The sequence below is a fragment of the Pongo abelii genome, chromosome 18 (genome assembly GCF_028885655.2).
Source record: "Pongo abelii isolate AG06213 chromosome 18, NHGRI_mPonAbe1-v2.0_pri, whole genome shotgun sequence".
NCBI lineage: Eukaryota > Metazoa > Chordata > Mammalia > Primates > Hominidae > Pongo > Pongo abelii.
In genome coordinates this window covers 66,399,990-66,411,198 of record NC_072003.2, presented here as the reverse complement: position 1 = coordinate 66,411,198, position 11,209 = coordinate 66,399,990, and positions in this window count along the sequence as shown.

The following is an 11,209-nucleotide window of genomic DNA, read 5'->3' as shown; positions in this document are numbered from 1 at the left end:
TTTAAAAAAAAACATTAGTTGACGGTTCAGTCAGTGTGAGGTTTAAAGGAGCAGGGATGGAAGGACAGGGTGGGCAGGACCAGGAAAGCAGGGACTACCAGCAGCTCCACCTGGCCTGGACCACATCTCTCTCTGTTGACTGCCTGCCTATCCTCACAGCCTCATTCTGCCAGGTTCTCTTATAGGCTGTGGCCACATCAACAGGAGTATGGATATTAGGCTTTGGGAGGTGAGGAAGCTGGTTGTTTTGCTGCCCAGCATCTGACAAAGTTCAGAAGGCACAGGACAAAGTTCAGAATGCACAGGACAAGCTGTTGGGCGGAGGACAGGGGAAGGGGGCAGTGGGGAAGACAGACAAGACTGTGAATCCACCTGCTAGGCCTAGGGGCCAGTCACACATAGATTCCCCCACTCAGCTATGCAGCTCCTTGGCCACATCTGTGTGGGCCTCAAGGATGAGTTCTGCCAACCTCTGGCTCTGCTTCTGCCACCTGTGCCTGGGGAAGCAACAACCTTTCACCCAGCCCATATGGGAAGCAGTCGTGCCAGGCCAGGTACCGTGATGAGGTGCCCAGGACACATGCGTGCCCCATCTGATGCTCACATGGGGCACAGGGGATGTTGAGTGGGCAGCCACGTCAGCCAGGTAGTCCTGGTACAGTATCATCTTTTCTGAGAATCAGCCTTTTCTCAGAAAGCCTGGGTGTTACTTGCCTGAGTCTCTTAGCAGAGTTTTCATTCAGGTAGTCCTGGTACAGCATCATCTTTTCCGAGAATCAGTCTTTTCTCAGAAAGCCTGGATGTTATTTGCCTGAGTCTCTTAGTAGAATTTTCTTGAGAACATGCCTATGTATCTTGGTTGAGCAAAGGGAAGGAACTAGTGCTGGGGAATGAGCATTGATCTGAGTCTGACTGATGTAGGCCCCAGTAGGCCAGGCGCGGTGGCTCACGCCTGTAATCCCAGCACTTTGGGAGGCCAAGGTGGTGGATCACCTGAGGTCAGGAGTTCAAGATCAGCCTGCCTAACATGGTGAAACCTCATCTCTACTAAAAATACAAAAATTAACTCGGTGTGGTAGCACACGCCTGTAATCCCAGCAACTTGGGAGGCTGAGGCAGGAGAATCATTTGAACCGGAGGGGTGGAGGATGCAGGTTGAGATCGCACCACTACACTCCAGCCTGGATGACAGAACCAGACTCCATCTCAAAAAACAAAAAACAAAAAAACCAGATGTAGGTTCCAAGCTCACTTAGTCTCTTACTATCCATGTGTCCCAGGAGACCTTTCTGAGCTTTAATTGTCCCATCTGTAAAACAGAGCTAACAATGACTAATTGTGAGGGTTGTTGTCAGGATTAAACAAATTGCGGTTAAGTGGGCGGGACTGCATGGGGCACACCACAGCGTGGTAGAGATTGTGATGTCTGTGTAATTCCCCGTATCTGTGGCTTTTTTATTGCTTAAAGAGGAAAGTTGTAATTATAAAACACAGAATAAATGTGTTTTTTTCCTTTTTTAAAAAACCTTAACTTAAAACAGCAATTTATAAAAGATTTAAAGCAAAAATTGACCAAGGCAATTTATAAAAGAATGTGCATAAAGTGTATTATTGGGCCTGTAACATGTAGAAATTTAATATATTCGCCAATGACAACACAAAGGAGGTGGGTGGAAGTAAGCTGCATTGGGGTAACAAAATGAAAACCATAAAATAACAATCATACAATGTATTTTTGGGTTTGTAACATTAATAGATATAATACATATAACAATGATACCACAAAAGGGTGAAAAGTGAATAGGGATATATAGGAATAATGTTTCTATATCTCACTGGAATGAAGCTAGTAGAGATAGGGCCAGGCACTGTGGCTCACACCTATGACCCCAACACTTTGGGAGGCCAAGGTGGGTGGATTGCTTGAGCCCAGGAGTTCAAGACCAGCCTTGGCAGCATGGTGAAACCTTGTCTGTACTAAAAATAGAAAAAACAATTAGCTGGGGGTGGTGGTGCACACCTGTAGTCCCAGCTACTTGGGAGGCTGAGGTGGGAGGATCACCTGAGCCCAGGAGATGGAGGTGGCAGTGAGCCGAGATCATGCCACTGCACTCCAGCCTGGGCAACAGAGTGAAACCCTGTCTCAAAACAAGACAAAAGAAAACAAAACAAAACAAAAAACCTCTGAAGCTGATTCTCTTTAGGTAAAATGAATATGGTAAACCCTAAAACAACCACTAAAAACAACAATGATGACAACAAAACTAAAAATATACAGTGATATTAATTATTAAAGAAATTTAAATACTTCACTAGAAAATATTTACTTAAAACAAAGAAAGCAGTAAAGGATAAATAGAAGACAAAAAAGACATAAGACACATGGAAAACAAGAAGTAAAATGCCAGCAGTAAATCCAACTATGTCAGGAATAACATTAAATGTGAGTGGATTAAACAATCCAGTCAAAAGGCAGAGACTGTAAGATGGGATTTTTAAAAAAATTTTGTTTATTCATTTTTTGGAGACAAAGTCTTGGTCTGTCACACAGGCTGGAAGTGCAGTGGCACGAGCTTGGTTCACTGCAACCTTCGCATCCTGGGTTCAAGTGATTCTCCTGCCTCAGCCTCCCGAGTAGCTGGGATTGCAGGCATGTGATACAACACCCAGCTAATTTTTTTTTTTGTTTGGCATTTTTAGTAGAGATGGGGTTTCACCATATTGGCTAGGCTGGTCTTCAACTCCTGACCTTAAGTGATCCACCAGCCTTGGCCTCCCAAAGTGCTGGGATTACAGGCGTGAGCCACCACACTCAGCCCAGATTGGATTTTTTAAAAAGTCCCCTATATGCTGTCTACAGGAGACAGACTTTAGAGTCAAAGATACAAATCAATTGAAAAGAAGAGAATGGGAAAACGTATATCATGGACACAGTAACCACAAGAAAATTGGAGTGGCTACACTAGTACCAGGTAATGTAGACTTTTAAAATATTACTAGAGATAAAGAAGGGTATTTTATATTGATAAAAATGTCAATCTATCAAGAAAACATGCAATTATAAACATATATGTACCAGATAACAGAGCACTAAAATATATGAAGCAAAAAGTGACAGAAGTGGCCAGGCATGGTGGCTCATGTCTGTAATCCCAGCACTTTGAGATGCCAAGGCAGGAGGATCACTTGAGCTCAGGAGTTTGAGACCAGCCTGGGCCACATAGTGCGATCCCTTCTCTACAAAAAATAAAAGGAAATTAGCCGGGTGTGGTGGCATATGTCTGTGGTCCCACTTCAAGCAAAACAATCTTGAAAAGGAACAAAGTAGAAGAACTCACACGTCCCTACTTCAAAACTTATGAGGAAGAAATGCTATGAAGAGAGTGTGGTACTGGGCAGGGCGCGGTGGCTCACGCCTGTAATCCCAGCACTTTGGGAGGCCGAGGCGGGCGGATCACGAGGTCAGGAGACCGAGACCATTCCTGGCTAACACGGTGAAACCCCATCTCTACTAAAAATACAAAAAAAAAAAAAAAAACCCTTATATCAAAGCATGTACAAAAATTAACTCAATATGAATCAAAGTCCTAAATGTAAGAGGTAAAACTATAAAACTCTTAGAGGACATAGAGGTAAATCTTCATGGTTTAGTGACGTATTCTTAGATGTGATACCAAAAGCATGAGAAACAACAACAAAAATAGGTAATTCGGACTTCATCAAATTGAAAAACTTTTGTGTTGCAAAGGCCACTATGGAAAAATGGAAAAGACAACCCACAGAATGAGAGAAAAGATTTGCAAATTATGTGGGCTTGTATGTGGAATATATAAAGGTCTCTTACAATTCAACAACAAAAAGACAACTTAACTTTTTAAATGGGCAGAGGATTTGAGTAAACCTTTCTCCCAGGAATATAAAAAGAGCCAGCAAGAACATGAAAAGATGCTCGACATCATTAGCCATCAGGGAAATGCAAATCAAACCAATATTAGCCACTACTACTTCATACCTACTAGGATGGCTAGAATTAAAGAGTCAGATAATAAGGCCAGGCATGGTGGCTCACGCCTGTAATCACAGCACTTTGGGAGGCTGAGGCAGGTGGATCACTTGAGGTCAGGAGTTGGAGACCAGCCTGGCCAACATGGTGAAACCCCGTCTCTTCTAAAATTACAAAAATTAGCTGCGTGTGGTGGTGGGCGCCTGTAATCCCAGATACTTGGGAGGCTGATGCAGAAGAATTGCTTGAGTCTCAGAGGCAGAGTTTGCAGTGAGCCAAGACCATGCCATTGCACTCCAGCCTGGGTGATAGAGCAAGACTCTACCTCAAAAAAAAAAAAAAAAAAGTCAGACAATAAATTTTGGCAAAGAAGTGAAGAAATCAAAACCCTTATAGATCGCTGATGGGAATATAAAATGGTATAGAAAACAGTGGTTTTAGAAAACAGTTTGGCAGTTCCTCAAATGATGAAACATAGAGTTACCATATAACCCAACAATTCCATTCCTAAGTATACAGTTGACCCTTGAACAATGTGGGTGTTAGGGGCATTGACTGCCATGCAGTTGAAAATCTGCATGTAACTTTTGACACGCAATAAACTTTACTAATAGCATACTGTTGTCTGGAAGCCTTACTGATAACATAGTTGTCGATTAACACGTTTTTTGTTTGTTTTTTATTTTTGACACCCAGGCTAGAATGCAGTGGCGCGATCTCGGCTTCACTGCAACCTCCGCCTCCCAGGTTCAAGCAATTTTTCTGCCTCAGCCTCCTGAGTAGCTGGGATTACAGGTGCCCGCCACCATGCACAGCTAATTTTTGTATTTTTAGTAGAGACGGGGTTTCACCACGTTGGCCAGGTTGGTCTCGAACTCCTGACCTCAAGTGATCTGCCTGCCTCAGCCTCCCAAAGTGCTGGGATAATGGGCGTGAGCCACCATGCCTGGCCTAATTTCTTTAATGATTTATTTCACTGTGTATTTTTAGTTTTGTTTTTGTCATCATTGTTTTAAATGTTTGTTTTAGGGCTTACCATACACATTTTACCTAATCAGAATAAGCTTCAGTTTTGTTTTCTGTTTTTTTGTTTTAGACAGGAAGGAAGGAGAGAGAGAGCGAGAAAGAAAAAGAAAAGAAAGGAAGGAAGGAAGGGGAAAGAAAGAATAGAAAAGAAAAGAAAGGGAGAGAAAGAAGAAAATACAAAGACTCCAGCCTAGGTGACAGAGCAAGACCTTGTCACAAAAAAGACGGAAAGAGAGAGAGAGAGAGAAGAAAACACAAAGGAAAAGAAAGGGGTCGGGGGAATTTTACGGAAGGACTGACTCCTGACAGAGCGCTAAGCTACAAAGGGTCTTGGAAGGGACAGATGAACTAGTTATCCTGCAAAACCCAGCTCGTGTCCTTCCAGGGTGCCTTGGAGGCCAGGAGTGATCTGCTGAAGCCCCTCAGTCCTGTAAAAGGACAGGATCTCACTCTGTCGCCCAGGCTGGAGTGCAATGACACCATCACAGCTCACTGCAGCCCTGACCTCCTGGGTTCAAGGATCCTCCCACTTCACCCTCCCAAGTAGCTGGGATCACAGGCATGAGCCACTATGCCTGGCTAATTTTTTTGTAGAGACAGGGGTCTCACTATGTTGCCTAGGCTGGTCTCAAACTCCTGGGCTCAAGCAATCCTTCCACGTTGGCCTCCCAAAGTGTTGGGATTGCAGGCATGAGCCACTGTGCTTGGCCCAATGCTGTCTCTTACCTAGAATTCTGGCCCCACTCCCCAGCCCCACTCCCCAGGCTCAGGCCAAGACCCAGGTATGCCTCCAGCTAGCCACATGGGGACCGAGGTGCAGCCCTGTACTAACGTCAGTCATAGGGCACGATGAGGGTCCGGGAGGTGGGCCAGGGCCAGGAGCCTGGCTGTGTTGTGGTCTGGGGGTCACAGAGAAACAGACAGGGCCTGACCAGGACAAGCCCTAGGCATATGGCAAGTCAGATTGCTTCCAGGCCTTCCTTGGGGTGGCAACTTTAGGTGGCTCCCACCCCAGGGGATGGTCCTGGCCAAGGCTGGGCACTGACTCCTGGGGCTTGTCCTGTGTCATCACAGTGGTGCCTCAGGAGGTGGGAGCAGGTGGAGGTGAGGGGCTCTGGCTGCTCACCTGGTCAGCCTTATTACTCTGAGACCCCGTGGTGATTCTGGGTCTGCTCTGAGGGTTACCTGGTCTACTGGGAGGCCTGGGGGTTTCATCGCCTCCTACGGCTGCTCATCTCCTCCCAGAGTTGATATGTCCTGGATCAGGATCTTCTCTTCCTTGGGCCCTCGGATGGTGCTCGAGGGTAATAAGGTCTAGAGGCCCACCCTCCTTGGGTAGGGAAGCTCAACATGGCCCTTCCCTCCGCAGGCTCCCGTGCACCTGCACACTCCTCTGCACCTGCACACCTGGTTGGTAGGGACTGAGGCCCTGCAGTCTGGCTGGAGTAGCACTGTGCACGCTGACAAACTCCAGGAGCCACAGTCCAGGCCCAAAAGTCAGAGGGAACTCACGAAGGCATCTGAGGGAGAGCAGGGCTGGCCCCTGTCATTTCCCTGCGGGCTGTCCAGCCCCAGTCTGAAGCCACTGCCTTGCAAAACCCCTCCTCTGGACCTCCCTTGCTGGCCTAACTAGAATCGCAGTCCCCCCACCTAAGTCAGCCCACTACACCCCAACTCCAGCACCTGGAAAGCCCACCCTAGACACGAGGGCACATTCTGGAGGGGAAGGACTTGCAGTTTGAAGGCCAGTAAACTTGGGTGTGAGTCCTGGCTTTGTACTCACTCTGTGTGGCCTCAGGCACGGTACTGCCCCTCTCTGATTCTAATTTCCTCATCTGAAAGGTGGGGTCCTCTCAGAACCCCAGAGGAACACCCAGAGGCCTGCGGGAGAGGCCGGGTATGAGTAAGCTTGGGCTCAGAGGAGAGCTCAGTGGGTGGCTGGGAGAAGCCTGGACCTCACCCCGACCTGCATCACCAGCGATTGACTTGTTTCCTGGGGACCTGGTCAAGGTCCGAAGAGTGGGAAGGGGCCAGCTTGGGGGCAGCAGGGAGGGGCAACCTCACCTGAAGAGAGGCTCTAGTGGCAATGATGCCCCAAAGTGTGGGAGGTCTGGGGGTGATGGGAAGGAAGGCAGGCAGGCTAGGGCAAGGAAAGAAGGCCAAGGAAAGAAGGTGCCACTACAAGAACCAGAGCTGGCGTTCCCCTGCCAAGTTCTTTCCTGTTCTTGCAATAGCCTTCCCAGAGCCTGGGCAGACCAGACTGGAAACTGGGGTGGAGATGGGGGGGCGGGTGCAGAAGTGGAGATGGGGGGTGGCTAAAACCCAGGAGGTGGGGCTATAGACAGACTGGGGAGGAGCTTGAACCTGGCTTCCCTGAAGTCCCCAGGGAGGGACACAGACTCTATATGACACTCAACCTGCCATTCAGAGCCTCCCAGGGGTCCACCTGCCAATTCTTTCGGGCAGCTACAGGCCCAGAAGTTATTTATTTACTTAGAGACAGAGTCTCACTCTGTTGCCCAGCCTGGAGTGTTGTGGCTCAATCAGCTCACTGTAACCTCAAACTCCTGGGCTCAAGCCAGCCTCCTGCCTCACACTACTATAGGTGTGAGACACAACATCTGGCTAATTTTTAAAACTTTTTGTACAGATGGGGCCTTGCTATGTTGCCCAGGCTCATCTTAAATTCCTGGCCTCAAGTGATCCTCCAACCTCGGCTTCCCAAAGTGCTGGGGTTACAGGCGTGAGCAACTGCACCTAGTCCCAGAAGTTATTTTAAGGTGGAAGAGACTCATGCCAATATTATGATGCCCCCTGACATACCCCAATTCTTCCATGTTTGAGTTGTAGTCGAGGAGCCATATGATTTTTTTGGACATTGCGAGCGGAGTGTTTATACCTGTGCCAGGGAGCACTTATTTAGCACTGGCTGTGTGTCAAGCACGACTCTAGGTGCTTTATGCTAATGATGTTTCAGTACTCACAGCCAGACCTAGGAAGGGAGTCACTAACTTTCCTCTCATTTTACAGATGAGAAAACTGAGGAACAAAGAGGAGACACAGCTTACTCAAAGATACACATCTGTGGTCGAGTGCAGTGGCTCATGCCTGTAATCCCAGCACTTTGGGAGGCCGAGGTGGGTGGATCTCTTGGGGCCAAGAGTTCGAGACCAGCCTGGCCAACATGGTGAAACCTCGTCTCTACTAAAAATACAAAAAATAGCCGGGTGTGGTGGTGCGTGCCTGTAATCCCAGCTACTTGGGAGGCTGAGAATCATTTAACCCTGGAGACAGAGGTTGCAGTGAACCAAGATCGCACCACTGCACCCTGGCCTGGGTGAGAGAGTGAGACTCTATCTCAACAAAAATAAAAAATAGAAATAAAATAAAGAAAAGACACACACCCAGTAAATGGTGGAACTCGTAAGAACCCTATCCGTGAGCGTGTGTGTGAGACCATCGGGTTGTGTGAGTAACCAAGGTTGGCCTTGGATAGATACTGGAAGCATCTGCTAGGACCTCATCCTGTGGTGGGGTCCAGGTGTGCACGTCTGATCCTGCAGCGCCCCCTGGTGCTCACACTCCTACACTGTTCACTTGGCCGTTCCTGTGGCCCTACCAGTGGGAGGCTCCCGGGTCCACCAGTCCCTGTCCTGCAGGGCCACGCCTGTCTGAGTCTTTGGCTTGCTCCCTTCAGCTCTGCATGGCTGCTGGGTCCTAGGGCATGGAGGGGCCCTCAGGGAGCCTCAGAGAAGAGAGAATAGAGAGGTATGAGGCCTGGAATCCCCTCTGTCTGGCAGGTCATATCCCCCGGCCCCTGGGGCGGTACCATTCTCCTCCCTCCCCGGGTGAAGGATGCCCTTGGCGGAGAGGGCTGGAGCTAGGACAGGGTCTGAGGCCTCAGCAGCCGGCTTGCCCACCCTCTCCAGGGCCTGCTGGTGTTGGCGATACCCAACCTGGTAACACCCCCACACCCCCATGGCTGCCCTGTGGGGGCCACCGTCAGGTCCGGAGGAAGAGGCCTCTTTGTACATCCATGGTGGCCCACGGCAGACCCCTGATTTCCGGGTCTGCTCCTGCTTGCCTTAAGGCTGCCCTAGCGGGGCTTCTTTTCCCTGACCTCTGTGTCTGGTCAGTCGCCCGGTCTTGTCTGCGGACTCTAAATCTAGAGCCCACCAGTGCCTCTCCATCCACCTGGCAGCCCACCCTGGTGCCCTCCGTGTTCTCGCTGCTCTCCTGCTCCTCTCCCCTCTCCCAGCCACCCTCCTCCATACAACAGGGCTTCCATGAGTTTCAAGTCCATGCCGCTCCCCACCGACGCAGCCCACAAGTCCTCTCATGTCTGCTCTTTGCTGACCTCTCCAGCCCTGCAGAGCGGCGATTCCTCCACACATTGCATCCTTCAGGCCTCTGCTCCTGTTGTTCCCTCTGCCAGGCACGCCCTTCCCCCGCTCCCCACCCTTCCAGTCTTCTACGCTGGTCTACACAGTTGAGTAACCTCTGTTTATTCCTTGGGTCTCAGCTGAGCTGTCCCTCCTTCCCTGTCTCCCAAGTCTGGGCTGGTCTACGTCTCTGTGTCCACACAGCCCTTCGTGTCCCAGTTACACACTGTATTATTGGGGCCTCTTTTGTTTTGTTTTGTTTTTGAGACAGGCTCTCACTCTGTCACCCAGGCTGGAGTGCAGTGGCATGATCTCGGCTCACTGCAACCTCTGCCTCCCGGGTTCATGTGATTCTCCTGGCTCAGCCTATCTAGTAGCTGGGACTACAGGTGCACACTAGCACGCCTGGCTAATTTCTGTATTTTTAGTACAGACAAGCTTTCGCCATGTTGGCCAGGCTGGTCTCGAACTCCTGACCTCAGGTGATCCGCCTGCCTCGGCTTCCCAAAGTGCTGGGATTACAGGCCTGAGCCACCGTGCCCAGCCAGGGCCTGTCTACTTGTCAAGCTCTACCAGCTTGTGGGGATGAACTTCCCTTTTGGAAGGAAAGGGATGAGAATAGCAGGACTTCAGTGGCACGTGGAGAACTTGGACTTGTCCTAAGGGAGACAGGGAGTCAACAGGAGCTTTCAAGCAGGGGAATGACATGACTCACAGCCCTTCTGGCTTGCTGTCTCTCCTTCCTCCCCAAAATGGACTTCCCAGAACAGAGCTGGTTCCAGTTGGAAATGAAAATGCTGGCCGGGCGCGGTGGCTCACGCCTGTAATCCCAGCACTTTGGGAGGCCGAGGTGGGTGGATCATCTGAAGTCAGGAGATCGAGACCAGCCTGGCCAACATGGTGAAATCCTGTCTCTACTAAAAATACAAAAAATTTAGCTGGGCATGATGGTGGGAGCCTGTTATCCCAGCTACTCGGGAGGCTGATGCAGGAGAATTGCTTGGACCTGGGAGGTGGAGGTTGCAGTGGGCTGAGACCGTGTCATTGCACTCCAGCCTGGGCAACAAGAGTGAAACTCCGTCTCAAAAAAAAAGACAGAAAGAAAGGAAGAAAGAAAAAAGAAAATGAAAATGCTTTTCACACACCCATCAGCAGCCAGCAGCTCAGTCTGACTGAGGAAGGGCATTTGTGCGCATCCTTCCTGGAGCTGGTAGGATGGCATAATGGAGGCAGGGAAGACTCTGGGATATGTATTGAAATCCAGGTGTTGGCTGGGCACAGTGGGTCACACCTGCAATCCCAGTGTTTTGGAAGGCCGAGCCGGGAAGATCATTTGAGGCCAGGAGTTTGAGGCCAGTCTCGGCAACATGGTGAGACCATGTCCCTACAAAAACGAAAAAAATTATCCAGGCATGGCGACACTCGCTTGCAGTCCCCACTACTTGGGAGGCTGAGGTGGGAGAATCGCTTGATCGAGTTCGAGGCTGCAGTGAGTTCGAGGAGTTCAAGGCTGCAGAGAGCTACAATCGTGCCACTGCAGTCCAGCATGCACAGCAGAGTGGACCCTGTCTCTAAAACTAAAACAAAAACAAACCCAGATGTTTTAAGGTAGTGGTACATTGATCCTCAAAGCAAGAAATGTTTACTTCTGTGTCTGGAATTGGTGGGTTCTTGGTCTTAGGGACTTCAAGAATGAAGCCGCGGACCCTCGCGGTGAGTGTTACAGTTCTTAAAGGCGGCATGTCTGGAGTTGATTCCTTCTGATGTTCAGATGTGTTCGGAGTTTCTTCCTTCTGGT